This window comes from Lygodium microphyllum, chromosome 26 (assembly GCF_053477565.2).
Source record: "Lygodium microphyllum isolate KBCC chromosome 26, Lygodium_microphyllum_v1.1.10, whole genome shotgun sequence".
NCBI classification, from domain to species: domain Eukaryota; kingdom Viridiplantae; phylum Streptophyta; class Polypodiopsida; order Schizaeales; family Lygodiaceae; genus Lygodium; species Lygodium microphyllum.
In genome coordinates, this window is record NC_141160.1 from 42,141,479 (window position 1) to 42,168,275 (window position 26,797).

Genomic DNA, 26,797 nt, shown 5'->3' on the forward strand with positions numbered 1-26,797 from the left:
AGTATAAACTCTCTTGTACTGTGAAACTGCGAATGGCTCATTAAATCAGTTATAGTTTCTTTGAAGGTACCTTGCTACTCGGATAACCGTAGTAATTCTAGAGCTAATACGTGCACCAACCCTCGACTTCTGGAAGGGACGCATTTAAAAGGCCGATGCGGGCTTGCGCGGTAATGCGGTGAATCATGATAACTTCCCGAATCGCACGGCCTTAGCGCCGGCGATGCTTCATTCAAATTTCTGCCCTATCAACTTTCAATGGTAGGATAGAGGCCTACCATGGTGGTGACGGGTGACGGAGAATTAGGGTTCGATTCCGGAGAGGGAGCCTGAGAAACGGCTACCACATCCAAGGAAGGCCCACCAACCACCAACTAACTAGAGTCAGGTTTATTTTACTCTAGAGCCTAGTGTTACTACTTTAAGTTTCTAAGACGGTAGGTATACACACCTTACATTGACACTTTAATAAGTGTCCACACCACACAAATTACATTGGGCGCTGCCCATAGATCGGAAAATCCTAACACCCCCTTGCAGTGCCAATGTGATGAAGTACAAGGATGATCAATCACCAAAGGGTAACAAGTTTAAGGACTTTCGAAAAGCCTCAAACTTCTTGCGTGGTATTGCCTTGGTGAAAATGTCTGCAACATTTTTCTGTGTGGATACATACATCAAGCTGATCTCTCCTGCATAGCATCTCTCTTTCACATAATGGTAATGCACCTCTATGTGTTTTGTGCGAGCATGAAACACAGGTTTTTGTGCTACTGCAATAGCACTCAGACTATCAGAAAGAATGGGTGTAGAACTCTCCAATGGTAAATGTAGATCAACCAATAGACTACTCAACCATACACATTTCACTGTTGTTGTGAAGGTTGCCTTGTACTCAGCCTCACAAGACAAGGTAGCTACTGTAGGCTGTTTCTTGCTTAGCCATGAAATGCATGAACGGCCTAGAAAGAAATAGTGTCCATTAGTAGACTGCCTAGTGTTTGCATCACCAGCCCAATTTGAATTACTGTAAGCTTGGAAGTGCAAGTCTCCTCCCCTAGGAAATAATAATGCATGTGAGTGAGTACCTTGCTGAAACTAGCCTTCCTTCTTGGAATGGGTGGTGATAACCTGATTTAAGAGTAAATTACAATAGTAAATAAATGCACATAAAATGAAATACACACTTTACCATAACATTCTTGGACAGTAGATACCCTGTTGGCCCCAAAATTGGCACCCCTTGTGGTATTTCTTTAGCCTTCATTCAATTGGAAGGAGTACAACTTGAGATTCTTCAATCTCCTCTTGCTAACCAATTGCTCTTGCTGTCATAAATGACCAGCAAGCCTTTTGGGTCATTTGCCCCTTGATTCACCGAGTACTTCTTCTCCAATTTGACCCTTGATTGGCCAAATGCTGCCCCAAATCAATTCGGGATGGACTGGATCCTGAAATCCCTTGATAATCTTCAATTATCAGCTGCTGATTTCAATCCCTTGAGCCTTCAATCTCTAGCACAGATCCCAAGGTGGCTGCTAAACCCTAATTTTTGCTATAAATTAGGGTTTATTGCAGAAATTACAGATCAGCCCACCAAAAATGGTTGAAATCTCCTCCAAATGGCTAAGAATTACTGAGAATGGCTGAGCATAGGCTGAAGGGGATGAGAGAATGCTGTAGAGAGAGAAAATTCTGAGATTTGTTGCGAAGAATTGATCAAAATCAGCTGCTGCCCTGCTGTACCAGCCCCAAACGGATGCACCAACAACAATAGGAGCATCAGAGACTGTGATCTTCAGGAGAAAGTGCATCAGCAGCAATTGCCAGCTTCCCAAGGTCAGGAATATGCAATCTCCATCACCAAAATGGTCTCCAATGGCTGGGAAATGGCCCCAAAAGCTGGCAGCAACAGTCCAACACCTCTTTCCAATACCTCCAAAATGAATATACGAGATTTCTTTCTCCCTTCAGCCCTATTTAGCCTTTCCCCCACTTGCATGGGAAAGTTTTGCCAAGTGGCAGCTTTCTTAATCCATTTTCAGCAATTTTCAGAATTAATTAATTCTGAAAATTAATTCAGCCCTCGATCCATGCCCATAAAATTGACCTTGTCCATCCAAAAATTAATTGGCTAGGCCATTTGCAACCCAAAGTGGTCCCATGCATTAATTGACCCTTGGACAAGCATTAATCCATTAATTAATGCCTAGTCCCTAGTGTCACCACTGACACTTAATGGCCAATTAATTGTCCTAGGGACAAAGTAACACCAAAATTCACCTAGAATCAAACAAGTGTAACTTGTTACAACTTTTGCCTTTGACACCCATCTTTTTCACAGGGTCCTTGGGCCTTTAATTGTAAAAAAAGTAGCTTGCACCTCACATGTGTAACACATGTGCATCTTTTAATTGCACATTTAATTAATCCTTTAATCAAATGTCAATTAAACATAGCAAAGCATCAAATTTTCACGTCCTCGTGACACTTGCAAATATCTGAAGATCCGCTTAACAGCTTGCCAATGTATGGTCCGTGGGCTATGCATATACCTGCTCACCTGAGATACTGCATATTGAATGTCAGGGCGTGTGTTGCAAAGATAAATAAGATAGCCGACAGCTTGGCTATAAATTGCAACATTAGACATCTCTTCACCATCATACATAGATAGCTTTAAGCCTGGCTCTATAGGAGTGCACATAGGTTTGCAATCTTGCATACTAAACCTATGTAATAGCTTATCCACATATTGTGACTATGACACGATGATAGCATGCTGATTTTGGGTGAATTGAATCCCCAAATAATAGTGTAGGCAGCCTATATCTGACATAGCAAATGCACGTTTTAATTCAGCCTTAAAATCTGCAATTTTTTTTCTGTAGGTCCAGTGAGCAGCATGTCATCTACATAAAGAATGATAATCAGCAAGTTCCCCCCCTCATTCTTAATATATAGAGCCGGAGCAGTTGGACTATTTTTGAACCTTTTGCTAGCCAAATAAGCATCGATTTTAGAGTACCATGCATTGGGAGCCTGTTTGAGACCATAAAGAGCTTTATGCAGCTTGCATACCATGTGCTCTTTCCCCTTAACCCCAAACCCTAGAGGTTGTGATACATAAACATCCTCATGCAAATCCCCATTCAAGAATGCTATCTTAATGTCCAATTGATGTACTTTCCAGCCATAATTTGCAGCCATAGCAATCACACATCTCACCGTACTCATACGGGATGTAGGAGCAAAAGTTTCTTTATAATCTATGCCCTTCTTTTGTGCATAGCCTTTTGCTATCAACCGTGCTTTGTACCTATCAATTGTACCATTAGGCTTGTGTTTGAGTTTAAAAACCCATTTTGTGCCAATGGCCTTCTTGCCAGGTGGTAAATCCACAAGATCCCATGTAGAGTTAGTGGCAATAGAGTCTAACTCATCTTGCATGGTCTGTATCCAATGTATATCTTGTTGAGCTTTGTCCAAGGAAGTAGGCTCATCATAATCCAATAGTGAGCTCATAAACACATGCTCATTACAATCATTTACTTCTGTAAAATCAATCAAATGTGCCCCCCCTCCATCATTTGTTGCATTTTTGGCAGCCCTTCTAGTGCGTTGAGGTATAGGAGCATCCATTTTACTCTCTTTGAGAGTTTGTAACAGCTAACTTGGGACTGTTTTGGCTGCATTTATAGTATCCCTTTCATGCTGTATTGCTTCTTCCACTGCATGTGGCAATCCATCATCGGTACCCTGCTGTTCGGGAGCATATGGTGCAGCAACGGCTTGCTGTATTAAGTCTGTCCTGCCATTAACAGCAGGCACAAACTCCAAAGTAAGTGACAAAAGACCCTCAAAGACATCACCAATGTTATGGGTGGCTGGCATTTGAAACTGATCATGTGAAAATGCAGCATTTTCAGTAAATAGGACATCCCTACTGACAAAGACTTTCTTCGTGCATGGGTCATACAAGTGATAGCCCTTGCTCTCCGAAATGTAGCCAATAAGTATGCATTTTACAGCCTTGTCATCAAGCTTCCCACTAAGCTCTTTTGGAACATGTGTATAGGCTATGCAACCAAACACCCAAAAGTAGTCTACTTTGGGTTTCTTGCCATGCCAAGCTTCGAACGGTGTGATCGTCTTCAGTGCCTTAGTGGGTGCATGATTCAACACATGACTTGCACACTGAAGGCCTTCTAGCCAAAATTTATCAGGTAGCCCCTTGCTTTTTAGCATACAACGAGTCATCTCCATAAGAGTCCGATTTTTCCTTTCAGCAACACCATTTTGCTGAGGAGTCATTCTAACAGTGGCTTGATGCGTAATGCCATGATCAAGCAAATATGTCTCAAAAGCACGAGACATGTACTCCCCCCCTCTATTTGTGCAAAGTGTCTACACTTTTAAGTCAGTTTCAGCTTCAAGCTTTGCAACAAGATGTTTGAAATGCATAAACACATCAGATTTTGCCTTCAGTCCATAGACCCATGTATACTGAGAGTAGTCATCAATAAATGTAACAAAGTATTGATGACCTCCAAGTGCACGTATCCTCATTGGACCACAAACATGAGAGTGAACAAGTTACATTTTTCGGACAGCATGCAGTGCACTATCCTTTTTGAATGCAAACCTATGCATCTTGCCCAAAATACATCCCTTACATGCATGAGGAGGTGGAGTCTCAACTGGAGGCAATGCATCTACCATAGACCTCTGAGGGGTCATTAAACTTCCAAAGCTCATGTGTCCATAGCAGGCATGGCATAGCTCCCCGTTTCGCATAGCGGGCGAAAGAGTAGTGACTGCTAAAGCATCACGAGACTGTCTTGTTAGCCATTATCAGTCATCCCCTGGCGGAGCAGGCAGCCACGTCACTGCCACGCCAGCTGCCACGTGGCAGTCTGGTACAGTCGGACAGATCTATACCAGTCGGCTGCATTTAATGCAGCCGACCTACCATATTTGATCGCATTATTCCTGGCTATTTATAGTCGGCAGTTAGCACATTATTTGACACTTTTGTTTTGCAGATTTCAAGCTGGAGATTCGTGCAGTTTGCAGCGTACTTCTAGGTGAACAGCAGGTTGCATCGTTGAGGTGGAGACACGCAGTCCTGCGCACTACACCCGTGTATATATCTGCATATCTTTGTATACAGCACACCTTATACAGCAGATCTTCATCTTCCACTGTCTCTTTCTCTCTCGCTCTTCTCTCTGTGTTCACTCTCTCTCTCAGCCTTGGTCCCACGCTTCCGCATCGTTGCACTTTGACATGGTATCAGAGTAGTGAAGAAGGGCTGACTGAGTGAAGAACCTGCCTGAAGAGGAGATTCCATCATGACACAAGGCTGCGTTTCCAGCGTTCGAGGGTGAGCGGGAGGGCTGCGCATCGGAACAAGGTTGAAGCGAGCGTGGGCGCGCGGGAAAGGAGTCCAGTTGGTGGATTTGCTGCTGTTTGCTGCTGTTTAAAGAGGAGGAAGGCTGTGTTTTTAGCTTTCAAGTACATGTTTTACTTTTTCATCGCCTCCGGCGGGTGAAGAAGGTTCGAGACACGGAAGAAAGAGCCCTAGCAGGCTGCGTTTTCACAGTCAGAGGGGGCTGCTTTTGCATTTGTGCAGGCATTATAGGTGAAGATGTCTACAGAGATTGACTTGGAGTTCCAGACGATCATGGATCGGAAGGTGCTTGTCTTACCGGCTCTTCCCTCAGATCAAAAGCTCGATGGCGACAATTACCGCATCTGGCGCGTGATGATGTTGGCCATCCTTGAGTCTTACGATTTGGCGGAGCTTGTACAGGAGGAGATCGACCGGCCCTCGGTGAGAGATGAGTCCAAACTCTCTTCCGATGCTCGTGCGGAGTTGGCCAAGGCCCAGTCTCACTGGGACAAATTGAATGCTCGGATTCGTTCTTTTCTTTTTGTCTTGTACTACAGCCGTGATAGCCCACATTGAGCACTTGACGGTGGCTCAGGAGATATGGTTGGAGCTTGACCAAATGTATAACCGGATGACCCTTATGAAGAGGGTTTCTTTGGAGGTGCAAATGCGGACCTTGTCCGTGAATAAGTCTTCTTCATTGCGGGAGCACATCAACAAGCTTAGACAGCTTCAGATGCAGGTTCAGAATGTGGGGAAGCCGATTTCCTCCGAAGACATGGCGATCACACTCTTGTCCCAGTTGCCGCCACGATTCGGTGCTTTTTACTCTGCCCATATTGCTTTGGGGCGTGAGTCCACTCTTCGGTGGGAAGAGCTGGTTCCTATGGTTTTGGACCAAGAGGAACAACTGAAGGGACAACATGCTTCCAAGTCGGAAGCTTTGACAGGTCAAGCCTCTCAGAAGAAGGGGAAGGACCAAAAGAAGGAGGAGGACAAGTCAAAGAAGGACAAGGAAAAATAATCCCCATGCCATATTTGTAGTAAGACTGGCCATTGGAAGAAGGATTGCCTCGACAAAGACAAGAAGGATACCAACAAGAAGGACTCGAAGGATTCTGGAGCGGTGGCTGCATCCTCATCAGCTGCGCTTCTTCATCTAGCAGTCATTGAGGACTCTCCGCCGAAGGCTTCTGATGCTGCGATGCCAGCCCCCCAGGCTCAAGAGTGGATCGTCGACAGTGGTGCCTCCTGGCATATGACTCCATCAGTTGGCGTTGCCCAGTTGCGACCCTCACGTGGGTAGATTCTCATCGGAGATAGCTCTTCGGTGTCTAGGCCGGGGTGAGATGCAGCTTATTCCAGATGGACGTGGTGGTACCCATACCTTAGAGGTGTTGCATGTGCCAGGTTTAAGGTATCATCTACTTTCAGTTCATAAGATTTGTTCCCTTGGACTTTTGGTGGAGTTTGATAGTGATTTGGTATGAGTCCTTGATCATGGATCACGGAAGGTTCTCTCATCAAGATATGAGGAGAACGACATCTACGAATTGGCGTCTTCTACCGCTCTCCCTACTCTTCTTCTTAGCTCTCAGACAGTTCGAGCTATGGCATGCTCGGTTTAGTCACCTTAACTGTGATTATCTTCGGAGCGCGTCTCGTGGACAGCTTGTTTGAGGGTTGCCGGACATAGTGGTGAGTGAGCAGCCATGTGTCTCCTGCATTCGTGGGAAGCAGCATAGGGATGCGATTCCCAACAACGCTTTGCGGCGGTCTACTTCACCGGTGGAGCTTGTATCTACGGATCTTTGTGGCCCTATGTGGAACGAGTCCTTGAAAGGGAGCTTGTACTTCATGTTGATCGTAGATGACTACAGCAGGATGACTTGGGCCTACTTCTTGTTGCTGAAGTCGGAGGCTTTTTCCCACTTCAAGGATTGGCTTCTCTTTGAGGAGAACCGATCGGGCCGGCGATTGAAGACCTTGCGTTTCGACAAGGGTGGTGAATTTGTTTTTCATGAGTTTACTCGTTTTTGTGCAGGTAGAGGCATTCACCAGGAGTTTGCTAACACCAACACTCCTCAAGAAAATGGCATTCTTGAACGGAAGAACCGAAGTGTGATCGAGATGGCACGCACCATGATGGAGCACCGACAGACACCTCAGTTTCTGTGGGCCGAGGCTGTGGCTACTGCAGTTCACATCCTCAACCGATCCCCCACTTCGGTTGTTGATGGGATGACACCTTTTGAGGCTTACTTTGGGACTAAGCCCGATGTTTCTTATTTTAGGGTTTTTGGGTGTGATGCCTATATTCACATTCCCAAGACTCATCGTGATAAATTTGAAGCGGCTTCCTGAAGACAGGTGTTCGTTGGCTACAGCTCTCAGTCCCAAGGCTATCGTTTGTATGATCCCATAAAGCGGGATTTGCACACCAGTCGAGATGTGCGGTTCGTGGAGGTTCCGGCCCTAGCAGCAGGTGAGGAGCATCCCGTTCTTGGAGATCTAGGGGAGAGTTGGGCTCCCGAGACAGTTCCTTTGGAGCCAACACCTTTTGATTTCGATTTTGTTTCCGATACAAAGTCTACTGTTCCATTGGTCACCCCCGAGGAGTTACCACCGGTGGATATCCCAGAGTCTTCAGCTGATGGAGAGCGACGACCTAGGAGAGGTCTGGCCTTCTCCTCGTTGGGCCTGTGACACATCGAGATTCAGGGATTGAGGGGGTCCCTGAGGAGTGGGGAAACGCAAGATGGTCCGCGGCGGTCACGGAGGCACAAGGCACATTTTACGGAGCTTGTTTGCTCTAACTATTGTTTGATGATCCGTGTTATGCAGGATCGAGAGCCTACCTCCGTGAAGGAGGCTTTACAGTCCGCACCATGGAAGCAAGCTATGGAAGCCGAGTTGGAGGCTATTGAGAGGAATGGCACTTGGTACCTCGTGCCTCGCCCCTCTCATAAGAAGGTGATTGGCATCAAATGGGTCTTCAAGACCAAGTACCTTAGTGATGGTTCTTTGGAGAAGCACAAGGCTTGCCTTGTTGCTAAAGATTTTACACAGCGCCCCGGGATTGATTGTCATGATACCTTTGTCCCCACTGCTCGTATGGCGACTATTCGAGCTGTTCTTGCCTTGGCTGGCCATAGGAGATGGCCTGTCTACCAGTTGGATGTGAAGTCGGCCTTCCTCAATGGTGATTTGAAGGAGGAAATCTATGTAGAGCAGCCTCCTAGCTTTGGATCTTCAGATGGGCAAGTCTACAGGTTAAAGAAGGCCTTGTATGGCCTCAAGCAGGCTCCGCGTGCATGGAACGAGAAGATTGACTCGTTCCTTCAGTCACAGTTGGGATATCGGCGCTCCAAGGTTGATCCGTAGCTTTATGTACACACTTCGGAGGCTGGTTGTGTGCTTTTTGTGTTGTATGTTGATGATTTGATTGTCATTGGTGATCATGCACAGAAGGTCAAAGAGACGAAGGCAGCTTTTCATTAGACGTTTGAGATGACAGACTTGGGTCTACTCCACTTCTTCTTGGGCCATGAGATTTATCAGTCTCAGAGGGGGATTTTCATCTCTCAGCAGAGATATGTACAGGAGCTCTTGGTTTCTTCTGCGATGGAGGATTGTCGGCCCATTTCTACTTCTATGGATCCGAATTGGAAGGCCACTTCACATTCAGATTCTCCCTTGGCGGATGCTTCCCGCTACCGTCAGTTGATTGGATCATTGATTTGGCTCCTCAACACTCGTGTTGATCTTTGTTTTGCTGTTGGTCTCTTGGTGGGGTTCATGAGTGACCCTTAGACGGTGCATTGGCAGGCTGCTCAGAGGATACTTCAGTATTTGAGGGGGACCTCTGACTTAGGGATTCATTATCCAGTAGGCACAGGTGGTTCCGATCTTGTACTTGCAGGTTGGAGCGACTTGGATTGGGCTGGCGATGTGGACTAGAGGCGGTCTACTACAGGCTACTATTTTACCTTGGGTGCAGGTGTTATCTCATGGAGTAGCAAGAAGTAGCCCACGGTAGCCCTTTCGTCTACTGAGGCGGAGTATTGGGCCGCGTCTTCCACCACATGTGAGGCTGTGTGGCTTCGGAGATTGTTGGAGGAGCTTGGATGCCCCCAGACTCGTCCTACTTTTTTGCGATGCGACAATGAGAGTTGCATTGCCTTGGCACGGAATCCTGTTTTCCATGCCCGGACGAAGCACATAGAGATCTAGTACCACTTCATCCGGGAGAAGCTTCTAGATGAGACCATAGCTGTGGAGTACTGCAAGACAGAGGACAATCTTGCAGATTTGTTTATGAAGGCGCTTCCCTAGGCTCTACTTCGGAGACATGCCAGATCCCTCAGGCTTTTGCCCCGTCGAGGCTCTGAGAGGGGGTGTTAGCGATTGTCAGTCATCCCTTGGTGGAGCAGGCAGCCACGTCACTACAACGTCAGCTGCCATGTGGCAGTCTGGTACACTCGGACAGATCTGTACGAGTCGGCTGCATTTAATGCAGCCGACCTGCCATATTTGATTGCATTATTCCTAGCTATTTATAGCCGGCAGTCAACACATTATTCGACACTTGTGTTTTGCAGATTTCAGGCTGGAGATTCGTGCAGACTGCAGCGTACTTCGAGGTGAACAGCAGGTTGCATCGTCGAGGTGGAGACATGCAGTCCTGCGCACTGTGCCCGTGTATATATCTACATATCTTTGTATACAGCACATCTTATACAACAGATCTTCATCTTCCACTGTCTCTCTCTCTCTCTCTTCTCTCTGTGTACACTCTCTCTCTCAGTCTTGGTCCCATGCTTCCACATCGCTGCACTCTGACATGTTTGTCATATGTATCCAACAAAAATAGACCCTTATGTAGGGTGCCGGAAAGCCTAAGTGCATAATCCATCTCTCTATCTCTAACAATGCATTTGTTATCCTCAAAGATGACTTGAAAGCCATGCTTATTAAAAGCAGAGATAGACAACAAGTTCTTTGTAATGCCAGGTACAAACAATACATCTAGAAGCATGAAATCACAATCATCTGCAGTAGTAATAGTGACTGTCCGAATGCTACATACATCATAACTGTTGCTGTTCGCACATGTAACACGCTTCTGAGCAGGGGCTGAATGCAAAGAGGTAAACAAACACTTCCTGGAAGTGATGTGCTTTGACGCCCGATTGTCAAAATTACATGTTTGTTGCGTTTCAGCAGCATTAAATGCTGAATTAGCCATTGAAGAATCATAACTACATGTGAGAAATGCATAGTCCTCCTCTATAAAGTTGGTTGAAGTATCATCAGCAGTAGATTTGCTGGTTGATGTTTCTTGGATAACCTAATTGGAGTTCTTTTTCTTCTCTTTGGCCAATCTCTTTATGCATTCATCGATATAGTGACTGGGCTTCTTGCAATAATGGCATTTCCCCTTCTTTTTAGTCTTTTTTGTGTCTTGGACAACATTATTTGATGGTTGTCCAGCATCACCCTTTTGCTGATTTTTTACATTTTGCTTGACTTTTTCTTTGCCTTTGAACTTGGAAAACATAGCCACATCACCTAAGGCAATGCCACATTCTTTTGAGTCTGTTTCTCTTGCAGTAAGAGGCCTTCCAACTTCACAAATGTAAGGGGCTGTTGCCCCCCTCTCAAAGACAACATCAAAGAGGTGTGGAAACCAAGACATGACTCTGGAAGAGAGTTTAGTGTGATGTTTACCAATTCGGCATCTTGAATGACCTCATCAACATTGAGTAGCTGCTTACGCAAATTCTATATGTGAGTAAGGTGCTCTGTTATGCTATCACCTTCATCCATGGTCACATTGGTCAACTCTTTGCGGAGATAGGATATCCTGGCCTCATTGGGTACTGGAAACATACGCTCAAGTACATCCCATGCTGATTTTGAGGTCTTACAAGACCAAATGTGCAGAATAATTGCCCTTTTCACTGACAAGGCAATCAAAGAAAGTGCCTGTGCATCTTTTGAGTCCATTTCCTCTGATCCTCGGTAGGAGGGAGAGGAGGGGTAGCAGCAGTAGTAGCACCAATACCACCACCAATAGCACCAGCAACCTATCCTCGAGCGTTATGTGAGGTGTCTGAGGTGCAAGACCTCCTGGTCGTTGCAAATCACCTGTAACATAGTCCCACAAGTTCTTCGCCACAAGAAGGTTACAGACCATAAAACTCCACAGTGGGTAGTTTGAGCCATCAAGTTTGTCCTCGTGAGTGAGGACACCAAGGATGTTGCTCTGATCATTATTCCCCTAACGTGCCATGCTATCAATGATAGACAAAAATTTGCAGGTAAATACTTTAATGCTGAAGTATAGAGTATACTTCTCAGAGTACCAAAATCCCCCACGGGATTAAGAAACAAGTACCAAATTGTCACATGAATACCAAAGTGTCCACAATGCCACCCAAATCAGCACTCAGCGAATAAATTACAGCACTATATTGCTATGCCACACCCGCCTCGAAATGTGTGCCCACAAAAGTAGAAAATGCAGCAACTTAATATTGATTCTTATCAAAATTTACTGAATTTTCCCAAAACTCTCTGTCCAATCTGACTGTAATAGCAATTTAATGTTCCTGTACTGCTTGTTGCTCGCCTTGGAGTGCGTGTCGGGCAAAATCCCCAAATTTCTTTCTAAAATTTCAAAGAAATTGAAGAAATTTGTACCTTACATCAGTAATTTCTTCAGAAATGTCACCTCAAGATGCGTGTTAGCAGTGAACACAGCTGAAATTTGCCTCATGATGCGTGCCGAATCCAAAAAATTGAAAAGGCCCAAATTTTCTTGAGCCAATGTGGAAGAAATTGGGCAATGTCTATGAGTTTGGTAACAATTTGCGCAAAGGGCCTCCAATCGGGCAAAAGCCCCAAATTTTTGGTGGGAATGTCCAAGAAATTGAGAAATTTCTTCGAATTGGTTGTCAATTCGAACTCTGGGAGCAAAAATTATTAGAAGCCCCAAATTTTTGGGTAGCACGAGCTGAGATTCGAGAAGAGATGGCTGAAATAGATTGGAAATTCTAGAAATTTCGAGAAAACCCCAAATCTGAAAATTAGGGTTTTTGTACTTTTAGGGTTTGCAGAAATTGGCAGGCAAGACTGAGAAAATGACGGGCAGAGTTAAGAAAATGGCAGGGAGAGCTGAAAAAAGCAGCTCTTTCAAAATAGCAGCTCCTCGGGCTGCGTGCAGGGCTGCATGTGGTACTATGCGTTGGACTGCGTGCAGGCTGAAAACAGTAGATCTGGAGCAGATGACTGAGCTGGACAGATCTGGAGCAAATGGACAGGTTTGGAGCTGATGGCTGAATTGGACAGATTTGGAGGTTGGAGCAGATGGACAGATCTGAAGTCGACAAGAGATGGCTTAGCTACAGCTCCTCCTCCACTTCAGTAGCAACTCGCAGCAGCTGAAAGAAACTCTTCCGCGAGTTGAGAACCAAGGTGGTAGTAGTAGGACCTTGGGCGGGATAGCACCGACTGACGGTGGTTGAACGGAATCCGGGGGTGGGAGCTGTTCTGATACCAAATGTTGGAAAATGGCAGCTAGCTATGGAGAGAGAGAGGAGAGACAATGACAGTAAGAGTGTGAGTTGAAGCAAAAAGAGAAGAGTGTACGTGCTAGAATGAAAGATAGAGTGAAAGTTCAACTTATGTTCAGGTCAAGGGTTGACCTAGCCAGCCTTCCACCAACTAAGTAGAGTTAGGTCTATTTTGCTCTAGAGTCTAGTGTCACTACTTTAAGTTTCTAAGACACTAGGTGTACACACCTCACATTGACACTTTAATAAGTGTCCACACCACACAAATTACATTGGGTGCTGCCCATAGAATCAGCAAATTCTTACACTGGGCATGTGTTTTAGTGGGCTGGGCATTGTAGTGTTTTTTAGATGTTTTTCTTGTCATTATTTGTGGTGATTTTAGGCATTTATTGCTGGTTGACTAGGATTAAATGCTGGTCGACAAGATCACCTGTATGACATATTTTTGGCCTATTTATTCGGCTCCCTCCTCCACAGTCCTTCATTCATCATCTATAGATTTAGTGCCTATGTCGCCAATGGTGGTGGCTTGATCACTTGCTACTAGGGTATCCATGGTACTATTGGAGTGGTCTTTGTTGTATGGACTTTGATGAGTCATTATCATTGCATCATTATATTGTATCAGATCACCCATGATGTGAGAGTGGGTCTTAGTAGTCTAATCAACTCATGGAGTATGGGCATGTGTTTTAGTGGACTGGACATTGTAGTGTTTTTTAGATGTTTTTCTTGTCATTATTTGTGGTGATTTTAGGCATTTATTGCTGGTTGACCAGGATTAAATGTTGGTCGACTAGATCACCTGTATGGCATATTTTTGGCCTATTTATTCAGCTCCCTCCTCCACAGTCCTTCATTCATCATCTATAGATTTAGTGCCCATGCCGCCAATGACTTACTGTTGTACACGATTGCCTTGTGTTTGGTATATGGATTCCATTTCCCAAGCATATCTCTGAGTTTTCCTTTGCAATATTCTTATGCTTTCTCTTTTCTTTCTCTTCTGTCTTGTCTTCAACAGTTTATTTCAGCATTCCTCTCTGCTTCCATTGCTGCATTCATTGCTAACATGGAATCAGATTTTAGGATCTACATTTGCGTTGTTGTCTCCTGCTGATTACTGGCTGTTCGTATTTGCTACAGCTGGGCGACCAGTTTCTGGGGCTTTTCAACCTTCAACTCTCTGTGTTTTGCTACTCCACCGATCACCTCCCAAGCTGCATTGACTGCATTTAATGTTGTTGCTGCCTTTGTTTTGATTTTCAGCCTTTGCCTTTTCTGAATTTCTGCATTATTCTAATCTTGGCAACTGCATTTAATTCTTCTTTGTCTGCAGCATTTACGTTTGCAGCATCTTTGGCTCCTATAGCCTGTGCAATAGGGTTTCCAGTCTTTTGTCGAAGGAGAAAGATGACCCAACATGAGTTTGTATCCTACTGTTGCTGCTTCTCCTTCTTCCTCGAAGCCGCTAAATCCTTGCAATCCTTTGACGAATATCCCTTCTTACGACAATGGTAATGCTAGGCCTTCAATGATTGTTCTTATCGCCCCTCTCTAAAGCGGCAAAGGCCTCATTGGAGCCAACATACTGAGATGGAAGCCTCCCTTGTAACCACAAAGACGCCTCATGCTCTAGCAACATTGAGGACATATGTGTAAAGCTCACTAGCATCGTTGACATCTAGGCCCACAAAGCATTGGCTACTCCATCAAACTCCAAAGGGAGCTTGTAAAGCACAATCCCCCACAAGATGAGCCTTTGAAAGGGCAAACTATGTGAAGAAGCCGATCTTGTATCTATGTAACACGAAGCAAAAATGACCGGATGGTATCCTTTAGCTCAAACTTCATATGCTAAAGCTATCCATAGAGGGTAATTGCACGAATGGGCGAGGAAGCCTTGTACAACATTTGAAGCTTCGCCCAGGTCGTTGAAGTTGTCATGTGGGAGGTAACGGCTGGAATAACCTCTTTAGAGATAAAGCAAAGAGGAGCAAAATCTGCTCGGGTATCATCGGAAGAATATGTAAGTATAGCTTCCTTGTGCTTGTCCTCATTAAAATCAGCTAGAAAAGGAGTGGGACATTGAGGATGCTCAATAGCTCCAAAAACAATGTACTACAATCGCTTCTACACAAACCAGGCTTTCATAACAAAACTCCATGTTTGGTAGTCAAGGTCGTGAAGTTTGTCATCAATGGAACAATTGGAAGGATCTACTAGAGAGGATAGGAAGAGAAGATAGGGAATAGAGAGAGAAATGATATATTAACGTCTACAAAAGGCCAAAATGACCTATGAGACCATGAGTTACAATCATGTGTATGATGGTACAATTGTCCGGGCAAAATATGTAGCACAAAGCAAAATAAGAAAGGAAACTAATCATGGCTATGTGTAAAAGATAGAGCTCTATCTAGTAACAATGAGCTCCAAATGGTACAATCTCATGTGGGTATGGAGGGCCTAGCTCTAGCTCGAGCAATAATCCCTTGTATCCGTCTATGAAGGTGTCGTCGATGTCTATGTCGAGGCGTAGGGGGGAGGGAGAGAGAGAGAGAGAGAGAGAGAGAGAGAGAGAGAGATACAATCAAACAACACAGATTGCACATTCAATAGTTCACACGCAATGTCGAGGGTAACTGATCATGAAATTTGCAAAAATCGAGAAGAATCATCCAGTCAAGGACAAGAACTCGGATCCTTTGGCCAAGGTGAAGGTCAAGGCGTGGAAGGGGTCATCTTCTTTAGATCAAGAAAAAGGCTTGGCAGCCCCTTCTTCTATTGCTTTCTATTGCAGGTGATGTGGTCATCTGTCACGACTCTAGTGAAAGAGAGGGAGTGTGATAGGGTGGTGAGATGGGGCAAGTGAACCTCCTCTATAGAGGTATACATGTGTCAAGTGCAAAGGATCCAAAGAGGGCCTTCCCTTTTGCATTGATTGATATCTGGCAGGTTTTGGAATCCTGGAGCTGGGATTGACTTCCAAGTTCATGATGAACTGTTACTTAACAAAGAGTGGGATTGGCTTCTAGTTCGAGCTCACATGAGGGGACACTTTGGCGGTCTATACAGAATCCATGGTTACGTATGCTCATAGGCATTTTTGACAAGATGATTATGTATGGTACTGTGAGGCATTGTTAACAAATATAGTGAGTTGTTATTGGTCTTCTCTATTTTCAAGAGTTGGTACAATCGACATTGGCATCAGGTTTTTTTCTCAGAAACACCTTGGTGGTGGCTTGATCACCCACTGCTTGGGTATCCATGCTCCTATTGTGGCCGCCTTTGTTGTATGGACTATGATGAGTCATTATGTATCATTATATTATATCGGATTACCCATGATTTGAGAGAGGGTGTTAGTAGTCTAGTCAGCTCATGTGTGGGTTAGGGAATATGCAATAGTGGGCCATGTTGAGCTAAAACACGCTTTACAATTGATTAGCATTTTTAAATAGCCTCAAAACATGCTTCATTAATGAAAAATACACATTTGGTGCGCAGTTCGAGAGAGTTTTAGTGGTCCCCTAAAACCCTAATTTTCAGGGCACCATTCAACATCTATAAATAGGCGAGCTGTCCACCATTCAGCCTTATCCTTTTGTGTAGGCTTCTCACTCTATTGTGTAGATTTCAGCCATCAGCTACCTACCATCTGTTGAGCTAAAAATGCATTAGCTTGACTTAAATAGCCCCAAAACATGCTTAATTAATGAAGAAAACCTCTTATTTTAAAAGAAATGTGATCCAAGAGAGTTATTGTGTCCCACATGCAAAACTCTAATTTGGGTGCCCCAAACTTTCCATAAATAGACATGCAGCCCACCATTCTCCCTCAATCTCGTTTTTGCAAGTTTTAGGAGCCGTATCTTTGCTGCCCACACCCCGTTCACAAAGGATATCGTAGTCAGAGCTTCCACCAGCCACTTGCTACCATCTGGCATCTGATTTCAGCCTTCCATGCCTGTTTGCTAGTGTTGCCAGGTCGTAGGAGCTGTTGCCTATAGTTGGTTGCTGTTGCCACCAGTTGACAGCTGTTTCTAGGATCTTCTCTATCCTCTAAATGCAGCGTTTTGGGTTTTTGGTTGCCACCCTGACATTCTCTCACCAGTGTCTGTTGCGCTTGCATCCAACATCTGTTGTGTAGATTTTCTCTCTCCTTAGGTACTTGCGTTTTTAGTCTCTCTCTCTCTCCTACATTGCCGTCTGCATCAGATCCAACATTTCTTGGCTGCGTTTGTTGGTGTTCGATACTCAAAGGTTGCCTTTACTGCGATTCAAGATCTGTTCGGAGTACGACACACTCTATAGCTCATAACCTCTGCCTTGATCCGAGAGATACGAGAGTTCGAGGTTTAGTATTCACTGCATAGTGTGTTTGCTGCATGAGCACTGTATATTCATTATTCATTCACTTTATTATTCATTGTGTTCACTATCTTTGAGTTACTCTAACCCTAACCTTAACTGTGTTTTGAGTTTATCAGTCTGTGCTTTGTTGTATGATTAGTTTCATGCTTTTTGTGTTTAGAGCATTTCTTCACACCATCTGTTGGTCAAGTCAAAAGGTCGAATAAATAGCTTGTAGGGATCTCATCCAAGATAGTGTCTAAAAGTAAGCGAGATTGGGAGAAGAAACTGTATATGGCGGTCTAGGCTTACAATACGACATTCAAGAGAGCTACAAGCCACATCCCGTTCAAGCTGGTATATGGGAAGAGTGTATCTTACCATTGGAAATAGAGTTGTCCACAGTGCGATTTGCTCTCAATCATTTGTTGGGTGAGATAGAAGCATTGCAGGAAAGATTTATTTCTTTGCAGCTCATTACTATCCAGCCCTAGGCGGTGTTGGGTTTCACTCACTCCTACGCTCACAGAGGAGTGTCGGAAATCAGTAGGACACTGGGGCACTTTTTACTCTCGGTACAAGAGGTTTATTTCCCCAGATTTATTCTCTTTTTTTTGTATGTGCCTATGCTACACATTTACAAGCACTTATCATTTTCGGGTGTGAATACCCCTTACAACCCTAAGGTTTAAGGGTTGTACTTTGTACTTTTAGTTTACACTCTTTTAGTCTATTGCATTGGGTGTCGTGCTTCACTCCCCACACTGTCTATTGCACTCTTAGCTGAGCTTCGATCCTCTTAGCCTCTCACATTTGGTATCAAAGCAGAGTACAGCTCAGTCCCTTCACAGAGTACAGCTCAGCTCAGCTCAGCCTTTCAGGTGGAGCAGTCAGATCCAAGCTCCCACCTATCAGAGGTTTGCAGCTCCAGACAATACCATAGCAGCTCCTCCCTGTGCCAGCTGATCCACCAGCAGCGCTGTTGCCTTTGACCAGGGCCGCCTGTCTTCAACCTGCGCCGCCCGTTTGGCCTGTCCATTGTGTTGTCTGCACCAGCAGCGCTGCCCTTGTGCGTGCCTGCAGTTCGCCCCTACATCGCTCTGTCTGCGCTCTCCTTCTGTCCTGTGCCCTGCAGCAGCGCTGCCTGCCTCGAACTCGACCAATGATGCCTCTAGCTGGACCTGCGTTCCCCCTACCCAGCTTTCTGTGCTTGCCCGCCTGTCTCAAAGCACCCTTGTGGTGCTGCGCTGCTCTAGCGCCAACGCCCATGCCCTCAGCATCGCCTAGTGTGTGACTCCTGTCCTGGTCAGCGACGCTGTTCTTTGCCAGTCCGACACCATTGCTTCCTGAGCCCCAGGCCCGTTCCTGCTCTCCATGCCTCAGCAGCATTCTGGTCCAGCAGTTCGAGCCTTCTTGACAGCCAAGATCAGGGTAAAAGGAAAAAAAATTATCAAATTTTTATTTTCAAATCTTATTTGCAGGAAAGGTTTGTGCGTGGGCAGCATATCTCTGCAAGTGTTTGGGACACATTTCACGCATAGATTTTGTGAAATTTTGGGGGATTTGTTGTAAATTCAGAGATTGGCAAATGTACTACAGTCTCAGTCTGAAATAGACTGTTTTTGACAATTTTGGGGGTAAGAAATTTTGGGGCTTTTGCTTCACAGTGTTGCTGAGCATTGAATGCACCTTGGACTACGTGCATTACAGATAGTTTTGATAGAGTGTACTTCAATTTGCTAATTGCAGCAAGCTATTTGTTGTAATTTCTGGAAATTTTGAGATTTTCAGGTTGGTCCAGCTTGGACATTGCTCTTTTGCTTCTTTTGGCATTGATTATCATGGCAAATCAAGGAGGTGATGTATTTACCTATATATATCCCAGGAGGACAGATTGGATGGTAACAGCTTTCACTTTGGTCCTTCATGATGAAGAATGTGCTGATTGCGAAAAATCTTTAGGACTATGTAAGCGGAGAAGAAGTTAGGCCCGGAGTAGTGGCTCGTGCTACTCCTTCAGGAGGACGTGGACAATGGGCACCTTAGCTTGTTCAACCTGCTCCACTTTAGCCACTTCCCCAAAGATCAACAATTCAAAAAGCATGGGATACACGGGATGCACAAGCTTTGTCACTGATTACATTGGCAGTTCAATGGTCTATCATTCCTCACATTCGGTCTGTAGCTTCTTCATGAGAAGCCTGGCTAACTTTGGAGCAGATGTTTGCTGGTAAGAATGAGATCTACAACTCTTTCTTAAAGAAAGAGCTTGAGACATTGAAGATGGATGAGGGTGATTCTATGCAGGATCACTTGGAACAAAATTTAGGACTTGTGTGAGCAGCTTATGAATGTTGATGAGTACTACTCAGATACACAGCTGATATCTACTACATTGAACTCATTACCTCCTTTATACTTGGCCTTTCATACGTCCCTAAACCTCACCATGAGGATTACCCCACAACTGATTACTTTTCTTCAGCTAGTTAGTTTGCTTCTAGAGGAGGAGCAAACAAGAAGAAGCAGTGGTGTGGATGTCATAGCCTATGAGCAGGCTTTTATGGCAAGACAAAAGGGCAAACACAGCCAAGTAAAGAATGCTACGCAGAGCTCTGGGACTTCAAGCACTTCGCAGGGTAATAAAAAACAAGGGAGTATGCAAGCCAAGGAGGGTAAATGCTATTATTGCAAGAAGCCAAGCCACTACATCACTGAGTGTAGAAAGTGCATAGCCAAGAAGAAGATAAAGAAGTCAGGGATGTCTGTTTCTGATGCTCCTTCCACTTTTACTGAGTCAGCATCATTTGTTGTAGATAGGTACTATTGCTTTTATACATGCAGTTATAACTCTTCTTGGGCTGATAGAGCATTTAGCTCTATTGAGGATGCAAGCACTTGGTTTTTTGATAGTGGTGCATCTAGGCACATCACATCTTGCAGAGATTTATTTGCTTTTGTTGGTGCAGCTCCAGTTGGCAAGTCTGTACAGTGTGCCAACAATGCATCATACCCTATTAGAGGTATTCGGGAGATTGTGCTCACAACCATTGATGGCTCTGTTCTCCGCCTACAAGATGCTTTGTTTATGCCAGGTATAAAGAAGAATTTGCTCTTTGTTTTTTCTTTGGCATGTTGTGGATTGCAGGTTACCTTTGATGATGATAGATGCATGGTGAGAGTAAGGAACACGACTTTGGTCTTGACTGGCACTCTATGTCATGGGTTATATGAGTTGGATACTTTTTTAGTTGATTAGTTAGTATACTTAGCATCCACTTTTACTCCTGCTATGTTACAAACGGAGTTATAGCATGCTCGCATGGGGCATGTGAACTATGGTAGCTTGATGCACTTACAACGTACACAGATACTAGATGGATTACCTCTTTTGGAGAGACATCTTGAGCACTTATACAAAGGATGTATTTTGGGGAAAATGTATCGGTTTTCGTTTCTCGGTGATGTTGCTTTTAGAGCCACAACCAGGTTACAGTTAGTGCACTCAGATGTATATGGCCCTATGCAGACAAAGTCATTGGATGGATGTTACTATTTTGTGACTTTTATTGATGACTTTACTCGCTTCTGCTAGGTCTATTTTTTAGTGAGAAAGTCAGAAGTGTATGATGCATTTTTGGCTTTTGTAGCACGTGTTGAGAACCAATCTAGCTGTAAAATAAAGACTCTCTGTTCGGACCGAGGGAGGGAATATATATCCTCTATGCTAAATTCTTTTTTGAAGCAGAAGGGCATTGTTCATCAGTTCACTATTGCTTATACTCCACAGCAGAATGAGGTTGCAAAGAGGAAGAATCGGTCACTCATGGAGATGGCCATATGTATGCTGAAAGCAAAGAGCTTGCCACACAGTTTTTGGATGGAATCTGTTATGTGTGCTTGCCATGTTTTGAACCCATGCCCCACCAAAGCATTAAAGAATGTTATGCCTTTTGAGGCTTGGAATAGTCGGAAACCTTTTGTTTGGCACTTTCGTACCTTTGGATGTCTTGCATATGCACACATTCCCTAGGTACTTGGAAAAAAGTTGGATAACAAGGCTGTCAAATGCATTTTTGTGGAATATAGTAGTGAGAGCAAAGGCTACAGACTCTATGATCGTGTCTCTAATAAGGTATTTGTTAGTAGGGATGTACTCTTTGATTAAAAATTAGAATTATCCCTTGCTGGTTTTGACACACATTAGGCTGCCCGTGATGTATTTGAAGGGCTGCTGCCTATTTCATTTGGTGATTCAGCTGGAGTTTCAGCAAGTGAACTTAATGTTCAGCCAGTTGCTCCATTGGAAAATGCAGAAAATCAGCCATTGATTGATTTGAATATTCAACAAAGTGCTGAATCTGAAATTCAGCAAGAGCTTGTGCACAGTCAGGAGGCAAGACAAATGCCTAGATGGTATTTACAGACTATGAAAGATAGTCATCTGGATGCACCCATGGCTGGTCGTACTAGAAGGCAAGCTCATATGTATGATACTGCACATACCATGGAGTTTGTTATGGCAGTAAGTATAGTTGATGATGAGGAGCTTGGATGTTTTGAGGATGCAGAACATAATGTGCATTGGATGGTAGCAATGCAAGCTAAGTTTGATTCTATCATTAAGAATCAAACATGGGATTTAGTGTCTTTGCCCATTGGGAAGAAAGCCATTGGAACAAAACGGATCTACAAGCTAAAAAGGAACGCAGATGGATCCATTGACAAATATAAGGTAAGTCTTGTAGCTAAGGGCTATGCACAGAAGAAAGGCATTGACTATGAGGAGACATTTGCTTTTATCTCCTGCATGACTACCATTAGGTCTATAGTTGCTTTGGCTGCCCACTTTGGATGGATTGTATATTAGTTAGATATTAAGACTATATTTTTACATAGGGAACTTCATAAAGAAGTATATGTACAGCAGTCCATTGGTTTTGCAGTTGAGGGTTCCCAACACTTGGTTTGCAGGCTGAAAAAGGCTTTATATGGCTTGAAACAAGCTCCTAGAGCTTGGTATGCAAAGATTGATGCTTTTTACTCTGCCAAGGGTTTATAAACAGCTCATCTGAGTCTACCTTTTACATATGTAAAGAGGGGAGATCTATGTTGATCATTTGTCTATATGTTGATGACCTTTTGCTTACAGGGACACATGCTGATTAGATTTCAGCATTTAAACAAAATTTGCAGCAAACTTTTGAGATGTCAGACTTGGGGTCTTTGCATTATCACTTGGGCATTCAGTTCATACATGATGCTAGAGGTATTGGTTTATCATAGTCAAGATACATTAGTAAACTTCTTGAGAAGTTTGGCTTATAGGATTGCAAGCCAGTCTGTATACCAATGGAACCTGGACTAAAGCTATCATTACATGATGACAGTGATTTGTTTGATATACACACATATACTCCAGCAGTTGGATGCCTTATTTATCTATGCAATACTAGGCGAGACATATAGTTTGCAATTTCAGCCCTGAGCAGATATATGCATCAGCCACATATGCCACATTGGCAAGCTATTAAGCATGTCTTTCATTCATAGAGACAGGGAACGCCTGTTTCGGTTCATAGGGACGGATTAACGTGCTCTGGGAGGTCCGAGCCCAAGAAACGCTGGCGGAATGTTCTAGCCTAACCTATTTCCCTATTCGGGCATTCCGTGGCTGTTCCAAGGTCATTTCCTGTTTGGAATGGCCATTCTAGCAGTGGACTTTAAAAAAAATTAAAATCGTTTGAATGGGTGTACTCGCTAGCCTGACGTCGCCCGTTCAGTCGCCTGACTCTTGCCTCTTCTGCCTCTCTCTCGCTTGCACACCTCTCTCACCTCGCCTGCCCCGCTTGCCCTGCCTACTCGGCCCGCCTTGCCTGCTCGTCCCGCCTGCTCTCACTTGCCCCGCTTGCTCTCGCCTGCCTTGATTGCTTGCTCCTGCTTGCTTTGCGTGCCTCGCTTGCCTGCTCCTGCCTGCTTTGCGTGCCTCGCTTGCCTACTTCCGCATGCCTCTCCCGCCTGCCTGGCCCGCCTTTCTTGCGTGACTTGACTCCCGCCCACGATCAGGTGAGGATCATTATCTCCCCCAAATTTGGGGCATTTTGGATCAGACTTTAGTTGTTGGCAGTTGCCCCAAAATATGAGGCTTTCTGAAGGATTGGGGCCTAAATTTGGCTGCAATGTTTGGGGCATTGGGATCCATAATCTCGGGATCTAAAAGAGCCCCCAAACTTGGGGCATTTTAAATCAGTCATTGCCCCAAATTTAGGAGCTGAAAATGCGCCAAATTTTGGGGCATTTTCAACAAGGGAATGCAGGCTAGAATGCCCCAAATTTGTAGCATTTTGAATCAATCGTTGCCCCAAATTTGGGAGCTGAAAATACACCAAATTTTGGGGCATTTTCAGCAGGGGAATGCAGGCTAGAATGCCCCAAATTTGTGGCATTTTCAGTAAAAGGAATGTAGGCTGAAGTAGCACCAAAGTTCGGGCAGTTTTAGCAAACATTTAACACATGCATGTTGAAATTTGGCTGCAAATTTCTGCAATCTCATTGAACTTTACTGATTATTTTTCACTTTTATATAGATGGCAGCATTGACATCTATGGGATCTTCATCATCCTCAACAAGCAGGTACTTCGTCAACAATTGAACGAAGTCGAAGCACTACTTGGTCATGGTGGGATGAGGTAGATGCAGGGGTGCCATTGAGAGGTGGAGGGGCTTGCCCTTGGAAATGCAAACTTTGCTCTTATGCTCGCACTAGTGTAAAGAAGGGATCTTCTAACTGAATCAAATTTGCCTAATCTAATGGAATCAACAAGGAATTGACATGGAAAAGAAACTGAAATGTATTAACCTAAGGAGACATGAAAGAAATGCTTAAACAAGCTAGTGCCATGGAAACTCATCTCCATGTAGGTGAACGACATGAACTAATGTAACTACCAAGAAAACTTACATGACTTCCAAGTTCATAATGACAAAAAGCCCCTAACTTTGGCTAGGGCTGCCTATTTATAGCAAACCCTAAGCCCTAGTCCTCTAATATTATTACAAAGGTTTATAGCATATCATTGGCCTTATTTACTTCATTACAAACCCCCCCTGCTTCAATTAGCTTTGTCCTCAAAGCTGCAAATGGGAAGATACTACAATGGATGTAACGTAAAAGTTCAAAGGCACAAGTTGATCCATGGTCCAAGAAGTTCATGACTGTCTTCATGTTGCTCATGGTGTCTGAGAAAGGGCTGTCATAGTAAAAGAGTCATGACTTTTGAAACATAGCTCCAAATCAAACAAATGAGGTGTCATTTTGAAGAATGCACCTAGAGCATCACATCTAAGCATAAAATCTTGACTTTGATGACGTTAGACCATTTATTTTCATGACAGGAATTTAATACAGCAAGCTGTATTAAACAGTGAACTCATGCTTCTTCAATTGTTTCTCCCATAAACCAAATAAAAATCAATGAAGACAAGCTGTCAATCATATTTGCAGGTCAAGGGATCAAAAGTCCAGCCATTCTTCCATAGCAATCCTCCTGTATCAAATGGAAATCCATCAAAGTGATCATCATCATGAAAACAATTGCCAAAACTGTCAATGACGATACCCGTGTCAAATAGGAAAGAAGAATCATCCCAATGATCCCTCGGATCAAAAGGGTAATGAACATTCTCATAATCCGCCTCATAGTCATCATGGTCAAATGGATAAAAAGGATCTTCATTATCCAACTTGTATATATCCCAGTCACCTATGGGCTGATATGCATCATCAATAGATTCACCATAGAAACCAAAATTTGCATAACCATGTCCCTCTTGAAGGATAGAGGTCTCATGAAAGTCCTTATGTTGCATGCTGCCCTTAGTGAGGTTCTCATGAAGGTCCTCCTCATTGTCCTTATATTCTTCAGTATTGTTCTCCATTTGCTCTTCTTCATTATCATCATTACCATCTATGCTGTCCACATCTGCATGTACTTGCTCTTCTTCATAGAAATCTTCAGCTTGTAATGCTTTAAGTGGCTCATGTGGTATATAACCCATATGGTTGGACTGATAGTAAGTGTCATAGCTCTTATTCCAATAATGCTGTCCATAAAAATGATCATAACTACTACATTTATCCATGTCATACTGATCATGATGGTTGACATTCTCATAGACATTACCATAGGCATCTTTATAGGCATGCTGTCCAAAGTCATGTGGATGAAATCTTGCAGGAGAAACATGGTAATCATGATGAGAAGGCTGATCAAATACATCATGCTGCTGTCCAAATGTATGTACATGTTGTTCATAAGCAAAATAATCTTCACAAGCATTATATCCTTGCTTAAAGTAGCCATGATAGTCATTGCTTTGGTAAGGAATACATGCATGATATTCTTGATCAAATCTGTCATAAGAAACTTCATCTTGTTGCTGACCAAAATGATTTGCATGATACCCATTTTGCTCATCATGACATGAAGTATAGCATCCATTTTGTTCAAGACATCTGCCAAAATGTTGCTTATATGAGGGAGAAGTGCCATATGGTTCATATGCTGAGTTGCCATGAAATACATACTCATTCACTGTAGTATCATGACATTGCTGATCATAGTTTTCACAAGTGCAAGGACTTGAGACATTAGAAACTGTTGTAGGTGGTAGCTATACATGAAAGAGAGTAATGAGTTTGTCAATGGCCACCTTCATTTCCCTAATATCACTTGCCACACTTGCCAGACTGTTTTCTGCATGCTGTCCCAACTATGCATAGACACAGTTTTGGCCATAACTTGATGAATACAAGTCCAAATGGAACAAATGATAGCTCCATTTGAAGCCTATGATGTCTAGCTTCAAATGAGAGTGCTGATTTCAATTTAGGACCAGAAATACCCCTCTTTGTAAAAGGATTTGCTATGTCTGTCCACAGTAGACAGCACCTTGTCCCAAGTACCTAGTTGCATTGTTTTGACTATAACTTGAGAAATTCTGATCGGAATGAGGTGTTTGATAGCTTCACTCGAAGCTCACAATGTCTACCTTCAATTAGGAATCCCGGTTTGCATTATTTTTTTGTACCTACACCCCATTCTGGAAATGATTCTCTAGGTCTATCTACAGTAGACAGCACCCCGTTTTGCCCCGTTTGAGTGTTTTTGGTACTTCTCATCCAAATTTGAGCCAATACCCAATACCAAAGCACTCAAGAGAACAGGGAAGAGTTGTAGGTTACTATGGTAAGTGAAAATAACCTCTACAAATCCAAAATTGAAGCAAATCTTGCTTGTAGGTGGCCATAAGAATGCCAGTGAACATTTATGTCTTGTCAATACCACTGCATACTCCAAAGTACAAACCCTTCTAAGTGTAGGGCTGAAATAGATTGCATTATACATTTATTGCATTTTCCCCCTGCATTACATATGTCCATTGGAGAGTACAACTTGCTAC

General features: G+C 43.8%; 1 protein-coding gene across 5 annotated transcripts in view; it reads left to right on the top strand.

The window, feature by feature from the left end:
• Nucleotides 1–26,797, top strand: part of LOC148013193 (anthranilate synthase alpha subunit 1, chloroplastic-like) — a 176,112-nt gene that overhangs the window by 14,244 nt on the left and 135,071 nt on the right. The gene's annotated exons all lie outside the window — the stretch shown is intronic.